At 43.1% G+C, this 15,661-nt stretch overlaps 1 protein-coding gene and 1 long non-coding RNA gene across 2 annotated transcripts in view; both read right to left on the bottom strand.

Moving 5' to 3' along the window:
* LOC102078817 (zinc finger protein 665) overlaps positions 1–15,661 on the bottom strand; it is a 1,047,781-nt gene that overhangs the window by 24,439 nt on the left and 1,007,681 nt on the right. The gene's annotated exons all lie outside the window — the stretch shown is intronic.
* LOC109197344 (uncharacterized) lies at positions 613–9,616 on the bottom strand. The gene is made up of 3 exons (XR_002058458.2): positions 8,973–9,616; positions 5,116–5,253; positions 613–672 (listed from the first exon to the last, which is right to left on the bottom strand). It is a non-coding gene; the product is annotated as an uncharacterized LOC109197344 (long non-coding RNA).

Here is a 15,661-nt window from a genome sequence, read left to right as displayed (position 1 = left end):
CTCACAGCTGTGTGCTTTAACTCCACTGTGGATGAGTTGGTGTGTTTTTAAGTTTCCAGCCAGGGAAAAAGACTTTCCACACAAGTCACAGCTGTAAGGTTTAACTTCACTGTGGACGCTTTGGTGTGTTTTGAAGGTTTGAGAGTGGGTAAAAGACTTTCCACACAAGTCACAGCTGTAAGGTTTAACTCCACTGTGGATGCGTTTGTGTGATTTTAAGCTTTCAGCCCGGGTAAAAGACTTTCCACACAAGTCACAGCTGTATGCTTTAACTCCACTGTGGGTGAGTTGGTGTATTTTTAAGCCTTGAGCCCGGGCAAAATCCTTCCCACACAAGTCACAGCTGTAAGCTTTAACTCCACTGTGGATGATTTGGTGTATTTTTAAACCTCCAGCCTCAGTAAAAGACTTTCCACACAAGTCACAGCTGTAAGGTTTAACTTCACTGTGGATGATTTGGTGTTTTTTTAAGATTCGAGCCAGGTAAAAAGACTTTCCACACAATTCACAGCTGTAAGGTTTAACTCCACTGTGGATGAGTTGGTGTGTTTTTAGGCTGTCCGTCCGGGAAAAATCCTTCCCACACTCATCACATCTGTATGTTTTCACTCCCTTTCTTCTGTGAGGTTTTTTGGCCTCCTGAGAGCGCTGACTTTTTGCCTCATGTTGGTCCTGCAGTGACAGAGATACAAACAGAGGCAGTGAGTGAAATGCAGTCATGGAACAAACTGAAACTCCCTCCATCAGTGGAATCAAATATGTCAACAAACACATTGTTGGTGTGTTACCACCACCTTCTGGTGATAGTATCACATTACAATCAATGTTCCCTCTAATTTTTCATGTGTCTGAGCGAACACACAAACTCCCTGAGCCATACCTTGGACCACTGTGAGCGACATCAGACCTGTGCACTGTGGTCACACCAGCATTGAATCCATCCAAGTTACATGGTTTATTAAGCTAATCAAATTACAGCATTTACATTTATGTTAGACTACTTTTAATTAACTGCTTTAGCCCATTTACAATGAAAATGTAAAAGAAAAATGTAGTCATTGACCTGTGTAGTATGTTAACACTATTGGAAGTAAAAATAACTTGAACTCAAATTTTGAAAACAACTTTCTTCTTTTCCTTTTTAAAAAAAAAAAAAAACTAAAGCTCTGACTTGTATTATGAGTATGAGTCTGTGGTCTGGGAGAGAGTCCTGTAACTTTCTGTCAAAATATACAAAATATAATGACCAATGTTGGGCAATTAATTATATAGTTACTTCTTCAAAAAAGTAACTAGTTTGGCAAACAACAAAGTTTTTTGCAGCCATTTTTTAAAATGCAGCCAATGTGTTTTTAAAAAAAATAAACATTTCAAACTATTTACAGAACAATCAGCTATTCTGCATCAAATCTGATGCCACACAAATTCAGTGGGGTGTCCAGAGGGGTGCCCCCCCCCAAAAAAACTGGCCACCCCAGGTGCCACCCCAAAGTGAAACAATAAAATTCAATCAAATATCAAATGTACGAATATGTTTTCGCAGTGAAGCTCAGATATCCGAGTGTAAGTGAATGCAACATTGGCTTCTGCACTATGAGCATCACGTTAGCAATGGTAGGAGAGCCAAGCACAAAAGACGGCACCACAGAAAACAATTTTTCAGTGAAAGAAAATGAGGAGAGAATAAATGTTCCATTAAGTAATATTAAGTTTGTTGAGTTTAGTAAACTTCGGTGAAATCGTAATACCAAGGCAAAAATAACACTTAAAGAAGTATTGCAACTGTCAAATATTTCAGACGGTAGGCTACTGGGGGGAGCTAGCATAAGAGTTATGAGTTATAAGATATAATCCAAGTCGTAACATTGCCATATGGAGCTGCAGATTTGGTTGCAGGTTAACATAGCTGGACTGGCCATCGAGCATACCGGGCATTTGCTCGGTGGGCTGATGACTTATTTATTTATTTTTTTTGTAACGGCATGAACAATGAAAGGTGGTGGATTGGCCAGATGCTGGCGGAGCTTCCACAGAGGCCAGGAGGTGAATGAGGGAAAGGGGAGGCAGGAGGAGGAGAGACCCGAGGCGGCCGCCGGTTCGAGTGTCAGGTGAACTGAACTTCAGGTAAGAAGTTATGACCTGCAGTCTATCTGGGTCAGATATAAACCAAGTTTAGGTGGAGTTTATTTTCGTTGTGCTGAGTTTTACAGTCAGACGCAGTTTGTCCCATACTTCAGCTAGAATGAAACAAATACACAAAGCTGGATTAATTCTGTGTCTTTGCTGCACAGCTGCTTCTTCTCTCACTCTCTCCCCCTCCCTCTCCTGTTGCTACTTCAATCATGAAACTGATCAATAATCAGCTGATTGGCTTTTCTCTCTTGTTTGTTTATCGCCCACTTCTATCATGAACTTCTATCGCTGCACAATCGAGAGCCTGACCAACTGTATAACAGTCTGGTACAGGAACAGCTCTGCCTCGGAGCGGAAGGCGTTGCAGAGGGTCGTGAAAACTGCCCAGCGCATCGCCGGAGCACCACTTCCTGCCATAAAGGATATCTACAGGAAGCGGTGTCTGAAAAGGGCTGGGAGAATCATCAAAGACCCCAGTCACCCATCACATGCACTCTTCACCCTCCTGCCCTCGAGGGAGGCGCTACAGGAGCCTCCGGCAAAGTTTTGCCAGGGGGGCCAGGTAGGGCATTAACAGGGAAAGGGGGGCACAAAGAAATAGTTTTCTTTGTTATTGTCATTTAAAATATCTAGCTTTTATTAAATAATTATCTGAATCTTTCGAACAAAGTTTTTATCTGATGAAAAATGTATAGAAATCATAGATATACCAAAAAGACAGTACACATCACTGTCACAACAGCGTTTGTTTTCATTCAAAGGGTTTATGGCTTTAATACCCATGGGCTGGTCTCTAGTCAAAATGCACGATCTTTTGTCCCCGTCCAGCCCTGCATGTTAATACCGGCAGTGTCACAATGCCAGCTGACTGTATTTCATCATCAGCCATTGTTGTTCTTTATACATCAATATTACCAAAGTTTACCATAACATGATAGAAAGTATTTACTTGCTTTCAGGTTTTATTCAAATGTTAGTCTTTTCATTTGTTTCCCCACTTTTTTCCTGTTTCAAAATCAAACACCAGTTTGTGAGAAGATTGTCTTCTTTTTTTAATAGGCAGAAAAAGTTTTGCATTGACATTGGCTAATTTGCCAATTGTATGGTAAAAATGTTTCTATTTTAATATTCAAAAATGTTTTGCCCAAAATATATGTGCACCATATCTCAGTAAAAATACTATGCAAATATTGCTGTCCTTGAATGCTGAATAAACACTGACAAAGCAAAATATAATTTCTGTCCACTATGAGATAAAGGAGAACAACAGCCTGATACCTGCAGGCCTGACAACAGGAGATGTATCTACTTTTTCTGTCAATTGTTCCGTCTGTCCTGCTCACATCTCCAATGGTTGTACACGTTGTCATTAATGTGGCTTCACTCCACATCAGCCACGCCGTTTTGCTAGCTAAAACACCGGTGTCGGCACATAAGGACGCTGTCATAGCCTGTCAACCACGTTGATTGGCTGTGTACATACGAATGTGAATCGCGTGATTGGCTGGACTATGGGCAGTGTTGGGAAGGTTACTTTTAAAATGTATTCTATTACAGAATACTGAATACATGCCCCAAAATGTATTCTGTAACGTATTCCGTTACGTTACTCAATGAGAGTAACGTATTCTGAATACTTTGGAATACTTAATATATTATCGTGCTGTTTACAACTACGTTAATGTACTATTGCTGTGATTTATTACTGTTACTGAAGGTCCGAAACGTAGTAAAGGGACCTCTGGCTAATACGTCGGGTTAGTGTCGGGCTGGTAGCCGAAAACTAGCTTTACTTTGTTGTCTGGGTCAACTTTGCTTGCCGGAGACAGAGAGAGGCGTTGAAAGGCTGCTCCAACGGAACTTATTGTTCCCGGAGGAAAACACGAACACAGTGTACAGTTGAGTCTTAATAGCTTACTTACAAATGGGCTCCTCAGGCACTCTTCTTGGCTGCAGTGGTTATTATTGTATTTACATGCTTCCAGCTCCCGTTTTTGCTCCATGACAGCTCGGACTTTTCCTTTCTCTCCCTCCCTCGCTCACAGACACATAACGTGTATGGTAGTCCATTCTCCCTGCAGCACGGACTACACTGCCCATCAGGCTACATGCTTTAGAGCTATGCCTGTAGCATTCTGCCTTTTAGCTTAGCACAACAACAACAACAACAAAAAAGCGCTCTCTCACCCAGGAAACACGCAGAGAGAGAGCGCGTCACCCTGTAACCATGGCAACCGTAACGCTGCCGCCTGGAACAACAGAACGTAGCTGTCAAACAAACCCAAACAGTCCTGACCCGCGACAATATGAAACAGGGAAGTACCGCCGTGTATTCCATTTATTTCACCAAAGTAACTGTATTCTGAATACCACCTTTTTAAACGGTAACTGTAACGGAATACAGTTACTCATATTTTGTATTCTGAATACGTAACGGCGGTACATGTATTCCGTTACTCCCCAACACTGACTATGGGATAAGGTGGCATCGTTCTAATCCCATACGGGAGCAGCCAGTCCCTTACTGACTAACACTGCAAAACAGAATTGTTGAAATTTTATTTCAATTCAGATTTTTTTTTTTTTTTTGTGCGCAATGCAGATTTTCTGTGCGCAGAGACCTTGTCAGTAGTGTGCAATTGCGCACGTGCGCAGCTTAGAGGGAACATTGATTAAAACTGATGTGCAAAGAGAGTTGTACTGAAAATGACATTATTGAAGAAATACTGATAATTGGAGAATATCATTTACTTCATAAATAGTTTTGAGTTCAACTGTTGATATTGTTATTTCAATGTATGCTAATAAAATATGATCTTTGTATTTTCTTCTAACTTCTGTGGTTTTTGGTTGTGAATGTAGAGTCTGTGTATATGGAGGAGCCCAGGATGGAAAAGATAAAGCTGCTGTTAACGTGTTTTTAAAAACCAACCAGCTGTGCACACAGTTTCAATAACAGTGTAACTGTGATATTTTTCTCACCTTTTGTGTTAAAGACATTGTTTCCTCTGTAGTGGCTGAGCTGAGTCCAAATGGCTGAAATTGTTCCTCTGTTGCTCCACCAGACTCTTCTGCTGTTACTCAGCTGGGACACAAAAAGTATATAGACGTAGTTTACCCCTTACAAAAAGAAGCAGAGCAAATAAACATTACTACACTCCTCAGTGATGACAATACATATGAGGCTTCAAGGTAAAACCCCAGAAGCAACAACAAAAAGAAAGTCATCAGTTGCCTCCAAGATCTTGAAAGGGAAAAAGCCACTGACTGTCCCGTATATCACCGCCTTTACCCAGTGGATGCTACACCCTATATATATATATATATATATATATATTATATATATATATATATATATATATATATATATATACACACTTCACCAGTAGGCAACGGGTGAAGTGTCTTGCCCAAGGACACAACGACCGAGACTGTCCAAGCCGGGGCTCGAACCGGCAACAAGGTGAACTCCCAATTCTTGAGCCATGATCGCCCCATTATCATAACTCTGGATTTACTGGCCTGTAATTAAAATGTAAAAACTTTGAAGTCTGAACTTTCAATGTGGGCTAAAATAGAGACTCAGCGTGGCTGCAGCTTGTTGCTATGTCAGCTTACATCAGTCATGTGATTTGGAGGTGTATTTATATTCATCTTACAAATGTTCATTAGATTAACCGCACTTATACAGACTGTATATAACAACCAACTCTCCAGCCATGTTAATGGATTGCCTATATTGGCTGGAAATATTCATTTCCAGAGAAAGGACACAGACAGGAGATGCTTACAGGATGTGATGTGACAACACTAATGAACTATTGATGTGTCATATTTGTCCAAGGCGTATTTCATTGTTATGGAAAAAGAGCCTGCCGTGGTGGTAATCCCCGAACCAAATGGTGGACACCAGAGGTGAAGGGAGCCACCAGGCTGAAGAAGGAGTCCTATCGGGCTTGGTTAGCCTGTGGGACTCCAGAGGCAGCTGACAGGTATCGACAGGCCAAGCGGAATGCGGCTCGGGCAGTGGCTGAAGCAAAAACTCGGGTGTGGGAGGAGTTCGGAGAGGCCATGGAAAAAGACTTTCGGACTGCCTCGAAGAGATTCTGGCAAACCGTCAGGCGTCTCAGGAGGGGAAAGCGGTGCTCTACCTGCACTGTGTATAGTGCTGGCGGTGCACTGCTGACGTCGACTGAGAAAATTGTCAGACGGTGGAAGGAATACTTCGAGGACCTCCTTAATCCCACTGACACGTCTTCCGAGGAGGAAGCAGAGTCTGGGGATGAGGGGAATGACCCGCCAATTTCTGGGGTCGAGGTCACTGAGGCAGTTAAACAACTCCTCGGTGGCAGAGCCCCTGGTGTTGATGAGGTCCGCCCCGAGTTCCTGAAGACTCTGGACGTTGTAGGGCTGTCCTGGTTGACACGCCTCTACAATGTTGCGTGGAGATCAGGGGCAGTACCCCTGGACTGGCAGACCGGGGTGGTGGTCCCCATCTTTAAGAAGGGAGACCGGAGGGTGTGTTCCAACTACAGGGGGATCACACTCCTCAGCCTCCCTGGGAAAGTCTATGCCAGGGTGCTGGAAAGGAGAGTTCGTCCGTTAGTCGAACCTCGGATACAGGAGGAACAATGCGGTTTTCGTCCTGGTCGCGGAACACTGGACCAGCTCTTTATCCTCTCGAGGATACTTGAGGGTGCATGGGAGTTTGCCCAACCAGTCTACATGTGTTTTGTGGACTTGGAGAAGGCATTCGACCGTGTCCCTCGGGGTGTCCTGTGGGAGGTGTTGCGGGAGTATGGGGTGTCTGGCCCACTGCTACGGGCCATTCGATCCCTATACAACCATTGTAAGAGTTTGGTTCGCATTGCCGGCAATAAGTCGGACTCGTTTCCGGTGGGTGATGGGCTCCGCCAGGGCTGCTCTTTATCACCGATTCTGTTCATAATTTTTATGGACAGGATTTCTAGGCGCAGCCAAGTGGCGGAGGGCTTTCACTTCGGTGGCCTCAGAATCTCATCTCTGCTTTTTGCGGATGATGTGGTTCTGATGGCTTCATCGGGTGGGGGCCTCCAGCTCGCACTGGAACGGTTCGCAGCCGAGTGTGAAGCAGCGGGAATGAGGATCAGCACCTCCAAATCTGAGGCCATGGCTCTCAGCCGGAAAAGGGTGGAATGCCCACTCCGGGTCGGGGATGAGTTCCTGCCCCAAGTGGAGGAGTTTAAGTATCTCGGGGTCTTGTTCGCGAGTGATGGGAGAAGGGAGCCGGAGATCGACAGACGGATTGGTGCTGCGGCTGCAGTGATGCGGACGCTGCACCGGTCCGTCGTGGTGAAGAGGGAGCTGAGTGTAAAAGCGAAGCTCTCAATTTACCGGTCGATCTACGTCCCGACCCTCACCTATGGCCACGAGCTGTGGGTAGTGACCGAAAGAACGAGATCGCGGATACAAGCGGCAGAAATGAGCTTCCTCCGAAGGGTGGCTGGCCTCTCCCTTAGAGATAGGGTGAGAAGTTCGGCCATCCGGGAGGGGCTCAGAGTAGAGCCGCTGCTCCTCCACATCGAAACGAGCCAGTTGAGGTGGTTCGGGCATCTGACAAGGATGCCCCCTGGGCGCCTCCTGGGTGAGGTGTTCCGGGCATGTCCCACCGGGAGGAGGCCCCGGGGCAGACCCAGGACACGCTGAAGAGATTATATCTCTCGGCTGGCCTGGGAACGCCTTGGTGTTCCCCCGGATGAGCTGGAGGAGGTGGCTGGGGAGAGGGAGGTCTGGGCTTCTCTGCTTAGGCTGCTGCCCCCGCGACCCGACTTCGGATAAAGCGGATGAGGATGGATGGATGGATGGATGGATGGAAAAAGAGAATATTAAAATCATGATGACCAATTGGAGTGGTGATTTCTATGACTTTGTGTATATAATTTGGCATTTTGTACAAATGTAGGCCAATAATAACTATATGATATAATTTCATTCATTTCAAAGGTTTATTTGCATGAAGCACAAACAGACAAAATTGAAAAGTACACATGTATTGTGCGTGAAACGAATTCAAACGTGCTGCAGATGTGTGTCACAAGTTGATCTGGCTGTAGGCTGTGGCACTTGGCCAGAGGTGGCGCTGGTTGACTCGAGTCCATGTTAGTGCACACAAAGTAAACTGCACGCTTTAGTTTTGGGCATAAAACGCTGAAACCGGAGAAATAAGACGTGCGAGGGGAACGATAACGACGACAAGAGTCTCCCGATCGTTTATTCTCGCTGTCCTGTGAACAACACCGGCGTGGTGTTAATTGTTTGCGGTTTTCGCGATCGTGTCGAGCATGAGGATATAACCAGGTAAACTCGCGACATTTTTAAACATTTTGTTGTTTAATGGCATCAGGACTGACGGATTGTGTTTGAGATAACCTCACAAGTGTCACGGATGACATATTTGGCGTTTTTTTTGCTGTTTTGTCGGTAGCAGCTCCTGAAACGCAAGACTGCCACACATCTGTTTGACCAACGCCAGTTAATCTAAACGCCAGTAGATCTGGAACACCGGTCCTTTTAGGTCCTATTGTAAAGGCTGATTGCCATTCCCCAGGCTTGTACCTGTGGCTTTGTGTCCTGGGGGTGGGGGTTAGTTGTTCTCCTGCCCTGCACCCTATCCTTTTGTTCAGATTCAAAGACTATTTTTCTGTATCTATTCGTACCCCCTAAAAACCGCCGTATAATAATGTTGCAAGCAATCACGAACTCTACAGTCTAACTCCAGTGTATACCAAGCAATCTATTGTTCTCAACAGAGCTAAACTCAACATAAACTGAACCCACATTAAAGTTAGCTCGGTGCTTACCTTTAGATGAGCCCACAAACCGAGAGAAACTCCGCGATGAAGCTGAAAGTCTTAAGAAACAGATCAGGGAGCAGAGACCCACGTGGTTCACGCTGATCTGAGCAACGATCCAGGAGACAAGGGTGTGCAGATCGATGCAGATATCGATCCAAACGTTGGTAGTGGTATATGTTCCTGTAAGTTTACTACTTTACTCCCGCTTAATGAAAAAGCAACTGTCGCTGATCGACTCCACTCCTGCACACATACTTTCTCCGCCCCTTCTCCCGACTCTGCAGTGATTTGTTACTCGGTTTGGTCACGTGACTCACTTGCACAACGTAACCGCGCGTGGTGTAATTTCAAAATTAGCGCCTATCTCCTTTTCCTAAACTCTTTTCTTTGGCCTCGACGAAAACGTCATCGTGTGAAGGAGAATTGCTAAAAACTCAGGAAAAGAGAGGAGCGGTGCTGAGAATTGGAACAGCCTTACACTCGTTTCTCTGTAACAATGTGACACCGGATGTCCGCCTGTTGAAACTACATTGTGCTGAAGATGGACTACAAAACAAACATCAGCTAAGGACTCAGGGAAAGAGCATCTACCCATGTATCGTGATTAACCTCGCATTGCTTTTAAATGTTGGGCAATGGCTGGAAGACCTAAACAAGGCCCAGAATTTGAACAGAAAAAATGTTAGAATGCCAGATATAATTGCGCTCTTCGCTTTATAACTAAAAATGAGATGATGAGAGCAGATTCCTTGGCCAGGAAAATGCTGTGTAATAATATGACAGATTTTTGGAAAGAGGTGAAAGCAGAAGCGGTTTTAGATACGGGCGGTTGCCCGGGCTGGCATCGTGGTGGGGGGCGGCATCACGGGCATCGGCAAAAAAAAATTAAAAAGGCTCGTACTCATGCTGCCCCAACGTCAGCCAGCGCATATTGGGAATGGCATGAGCACCGATCGGTTTTCTATCGCCCATTTGCTGGGAGTAAGGGCGCCCTTCATTTGCGAGGTGCGCCTGCTGCTTGCGGAGCAGAGAGGGCGGGGCGACGGGGGATTTTCTGACCGGCTGGAGCAGCATCTAATAACCAACTCACAAAATAAAACAAAATAAAAACTAACCAACAAACACCAAAACACTAGACATTATGAAACAGACTTATAATTTGCACCAATGTTTTTTCGAAATTCTATACACGAAAGTGAGCGCGAGAGCCCTCGGTGCGACTGCTCGCTGCTGAAGTCAAAGTAAACTTTATTGTCATCTCCGCTACACACAGTCCAGTATATAGAGAGACGAGCAGGCTGCTGCTTCCAAATAGAGCACATTTCATTTATAATGTTAAAAATCTACGCCCATTATGTATTCATGAATTGAATCCTGGGTTGTGTGAAATCTCAGAAATAAACACTAGACAAAATGTATCTGTGAACTAAGTTGTAGGTCCATTAGGTTATGTTGTGGTGATCCTTGGGTTGAGTGATTTGTGTTCATACTGGCGTGAAACATTAAAACCAATGGAAGAGGGACAAGAAAAGTTCAAAGCTATCAGGTGCTCAGTTTAGAAAAAAGAGAAAAGAAGAGGAGGAGAAACGAGCAAAAGATACAGGTAAGCAGATGTGTCATTGGATAAATGGCAGGTCATCCTGAAACAATCAGAATCAGAATACTTTATTAATCTTAATTATTGTTAATTTTAACAATATTGTTAATTATTGTTAATTAACTTAATTATTGTTCTTACACTGGTTTGATTTTGACAGAGAGGAGGGCTGGGAAGTCGTAGTTTTTGTTGACCGCAGCACAACGAGTTTCCCCTTGTTGCATCAGAGCCTGTGATTTTTAAGAGTTTGAATCGCGAGCCGATCACATTGCTCTGTAAACTTTTCAAGCACTGTAATAAACAAGCAAACAATCCCACCTCTCGCATTATTGCGTAAAGTTGACAGCGAGTCAGGCAAATAGGCAGGCTCAGTCCCCGGCCTCTAGCGACTATGGAAGTCGCTACACTCCTCCTCCTCTTTCTCTTTTTTTAAACTTTATAAACGGGTTGTGTGTGAGACTTTAAATCAATAAAATATAAAATATACATTTTAAATTTTTATTGATCTCTTTACCCCTGGTCCTAAAGTGTATATTTATTTTCTTACTCTTCTTATATTTATTGTTTGTTTACTTGCACTGCTGTAACTGGAGCCTCACTGTCTCGTCTCTCTATATACTGGACTGTATGTAGCGGAGATGACAAAGTTTACTTTGACTTCAGCAGCGAGCAGGCGCAAGTTTGAAAAAACATCGGTGCAAATTATAGGTCTGTATCATGATGTCTGGTGTTTTCGTGTTTGTTGGCTTGTTTTTATTTTGTTTTATTTTGCGAGTTAGTTATTAGACGCTGCTCCAGCCAGAAAGAGAATCCCCCGCCGCCCTGCCCTCCTTGTGCGGTAAGCAGCAGGCGCACCTCACAAACGGAGGTGCAAATGGGCGATAGAAAACCGATCGGTGTCTATGCCATTCCCAATATGTGCTGGCATGATGTCGGGGCAGCATGAGTACGAGCAATTTTTTTTTTTTTTTTTTGCCAATGCCCGTGATGCCGCCGCCCCGGGCAACCGCCCGTGTCGCCCGTATCTAAAACCGCTACTGCCTAAGGCAACAGCATTTTCTCAATTTCAGCCAATTCCTTTTGCACAATTTGTCTTTTATGTTCAGGCAACATGTAGGGCCATGAACAGACTTTCACGCCAGGCTGCATTTCAAAGTGGTGCTCCATGAGAGTCCTGCAGACGGGCAGGAGGGAGAATATATCTGCAAACCACTGTTGCAATGCAGGAACATCTGATTTATTGGAATGTGTGAGATGTTAACCACAATAACTCTAAAACACACTGTCTGAAAACTTAATGCCCACAGCACGTTTTTGAGAAAAATCTAAATCTTTGTCCTTGAAGATCATTTCAGAGTTTTTAATGAGCTGCAGGATCCGTGTTCAGTGTGAGTGGAGAACAGCCAAGTCGCCTCCTCTGATAAACCTCCACATGTACCACTGAAAACAGTTAATTTAACTTGAATCTGAAATCATGGCTCAAACTACTTGTTGTGAGACCATTTCTTTATTTTTCACACCAAACTGTTTAATAAGACAGACTTTACACAGAGTTAATCAAATATAACTAACGCTTTAACATTATCAGGATTTCATAATACAAACTTAAAATTAACAAGAAAACAGCTGCAAACATGTGGATCAAAATGAATTCATTAAAAAAACATGTGGACTTCAAGAACACAGTAAATACACTAAAGTAAAAGGAGGAGCCAAAATAGAGGTTCAATAGAATTTGATTTAACTAAAAGTAGTCACCTTTGATCTTTAAAATGATCCTGATCTGTGCTGCTGTTTGTAACTGTCAATATTTCTTTGCTGCCACTGTGAATAAGATTGTGGTCTTTGCCTTACACTGACTCACATCTTCTGGTATTATATGGAAGTACAGGACAAAATCAGTTTAGCTTAAGTCTCTTGTTTCTGAAAATAAAGTCACAGCAGGGGTTGTTTCAAACCAGGTCGACAGATTTTGTTCATTTTGGAAGTTTTGGGAAAGACTGCTGTGAAATTATTTGCAGTTTTGGGAGAAAATCATGTAAGAGAAGGGATTATTACAGCGAACAAAATTAAATATGAATAAAGGATGAAATTTAACTGAGGTTAAATGAATGAAGATAAATAGTTAATTTTGGAAAGACTAAGAAAGTTTAAATAAAAGAAATTGATATACATATCCATATCTGTAATTTTGATACAATATCAGTTTGGTAAAAAAAAGAAAAAAAAGAAGAAGACATTTCATTCCTATAACTTTAATAATACAGTAGTACAACTACTAAACACTACTGTGTCCTAAGGGAACAAAGATTAAAACGTAAGTGATAACATTTTAAAGAATTAAAACCCCTCAAAGGAAAAAAAAAACCCTTGATATACAGGGTGGGCCATTTATATGGATACACCGTAATAACATGGGAATGGTTGGTGATATTATAGTCCTGTTTGTGGCACATTGTGAGGGGGGCAAACTCTTATATGTGAGGGGGCAAACCATGGTGGCCATTTAGAAGTCGGCCATCTTGGACACAACTTTTGTTTTTTCAATAGGAAGAGGGCCATGTGACACATCAAACTTATTGTCACAAGAAAAACAATGGTGTGCTTGGTTTCAACGTAAGCTTGAGTTATTTCTAAGTTTTAAGTTTAAGTTTGACCACTTATAAAATTATATAAATTATACAATCCATTATAAAATGGATTGTCAATGCAACCCTCAACACTGCAGGAGAAATGCCAACACAGGCATCCAGTATCCGTAGTTTCAGGTGCTGCACATCTCGTATCTTCACACCATAGACAATTGCCTTCAGATGACCCCAAAGATAAAATTCTAAGGGGGTCAGATTGGGAGACCTTGGGGGCCATTCAACTGGCCCACAACGACCAATCCACTTTCCAGGAAACTGTGCCAAAATATGCCGAAATGCCATTCTCCAGTGACATGTGGCGAGTGCTACGCTGTGGAATCTTGCTGAATGAAGCTAGGACAGCCACTGATGTTTCTTCATTAGTGACAGTTTTCTTGCATCCACATTTTAGCAAATCCAACCCTGAACCAGTTCCACGAAACTTTGCAAGCAGTTTGCTGATTGTAGCATGGATGGAGATGGGTGGTCTCGTAGGGTGCCTTGCATTGAAATCTGCTGCAATGACCCGTTTACTGCGTTCACCAGATATCAACATTTTGATCGGCTCTTCACGTGTTAACCTCTTCGACATGTCAATGGCTGTGAACAAAGCGAAACCATTGTTTTTCTTGCGACATTACCAATTTACCATTAATTTACCAAAAGTTTGATGTGTCCCGTGGCCCTCTTCCTATTGAGAAAACAAAAGTTGTGTCCAAGATGGCCGACTTCTAAATGGCCACCATGGTCACCACCCATCTTGAGGAGTTTGCCCCCTCTCATATACTAATGTGCCACAAAAACAACTTTAATATCACAGACCATTCCCATGATATTACGGTGTATCCATTTAAATGGCCCACCCTTTACATATCTATACATGCAGCTTCCTAATCATAACATTCAGGATTATTCACTGCAGGTCCAGAAATCAGAGCTACCTCATTAGACCCAAGTGTGACGTCAGCTGACACTCTTTACAGGAGATTCCATCTGAACTGTATACTGAATCTGTAGAGCCTGATCTCAAGGTTTTTAAGGCTACGTTCACACTGCAGGTCTTAATGCTCAATTCCGATTTTTTGATCAAATCCGATTTTTTTGTCTGCCTGTTCACACTACACATAAAATGCGACATCAAACGCGCTCTAGTGTGAACGCTCAAAGCGGCCCGCATGCGCAAAAGAAGATGTCACACACAACTCGCTCTGTTTAGACCCAGAACAAACAATATTGTTTGACTGATTGCCCTTAATATAAAGACTTCAGACCTTATGTTTCCAGATTTTTGCTTTCAGTTATTTTGTTATTTACATAATAATGTAGATAACCTAATAATGATCCTTTTTGCTGTTTTAGAGGAGCGCTGCTTCAAAGGATAGCTGCAGATTTCTGTCAGAATCTGCATAAAATACAGTAAAAATAAAATGTTCACATTTCTCCAACGTTGTCTTCCCAACAGTTTCACCGGATGGTAGGAAATCGTTCGCGATGTCCTATTGGGCTCTTCTCCGGTGCTGATAATCTGCGTCTGTCTTGTGTCAGTGACGTAAAAGACGGATTTAATGCGACTTGACCGTTCACACAGCAGTCGCTTTCTAAAACATCGGATACGTATCGCATTCAGTACCACATACGAAAGTGACCCAGATCGGATTTGAAAATATCGGATTTGTGCCGTTCACACTGTCATACCAAGATGGGATATGGGTCGCATAGGGGCGAAAAAATCGGATTTAATGCGCTTTCGCCTGCAGTGTGAACGTAGCCTATGTCTGAGCCTGAAACCAAAAGAGGATCTTTCTCTCTCTTCAGATTCATTGTGATCCAGTGATTTCAGTCCTGCATTATCAGGCTGATGTTTGCACAGAGCAGATAATGAAGTGAATGTTTTTGCACATTGGTAACAATGAAACAGTTTATTTACAGTGTGGAATCGTTTGTGTTCGGAGTATGAACTGAGAATCCTGAAGCTGTTGTCACACTGGTCACAGCTGAAGTTCACTTCCATGTGTGTACGTTCATGTTTGTTACGATGACCTGATTGTGAGAAACTTTTGTCACAGTGTCTGCACTTGTATGGTGTCTGTCCTGTATGGATTCGCTTATGCTTGTATTTTAAGCTCACGTGCAGTGGTGAAGGATGACCCACACTAGTCAAAGATGTGCTTTTTCACCCTACTGTGGAAGAGTTCATGTATTTTTAATGTACTTGGTGTGTGGAAGCCTCTCCCACATTCTTTGCAGTAGTTCATTTTGTCTCCAGTGTGTCTACGTTGATGTGGTTTTAGATCCCGTTGATGATTGGAAGTTGTTTCACAAAGGTCACAGAGAAACGCTTTCCCGCCACCACAGTGATGACAGGGCTGAGAACTGGATCCATCTTTATTACTCTGCTTCTAAGCAAAGACAGTATAGGTTATCTCTGCCAATATCAAATTACATTTCACTGTTTACATTATAACACT

This window comes from Oreochromis niloticus, linkage group LG3, assembly GCF_001858045.2.
Source record: "Oreochromis niloticus isolate F11D_XX linkage group LG3, O_niloticus_UMD_NMBU, whole genome shotgun sequence".
Lineage (NCBI taxonomy): Eukaryota > Metazoa > Chordata > Actinopteri > Cichliformes > Cichlidae > Oreochromis > Oreochromis niloticus.
This window is presented reverse-complemented; position numbering and strand designations above follow the sequence as displayed.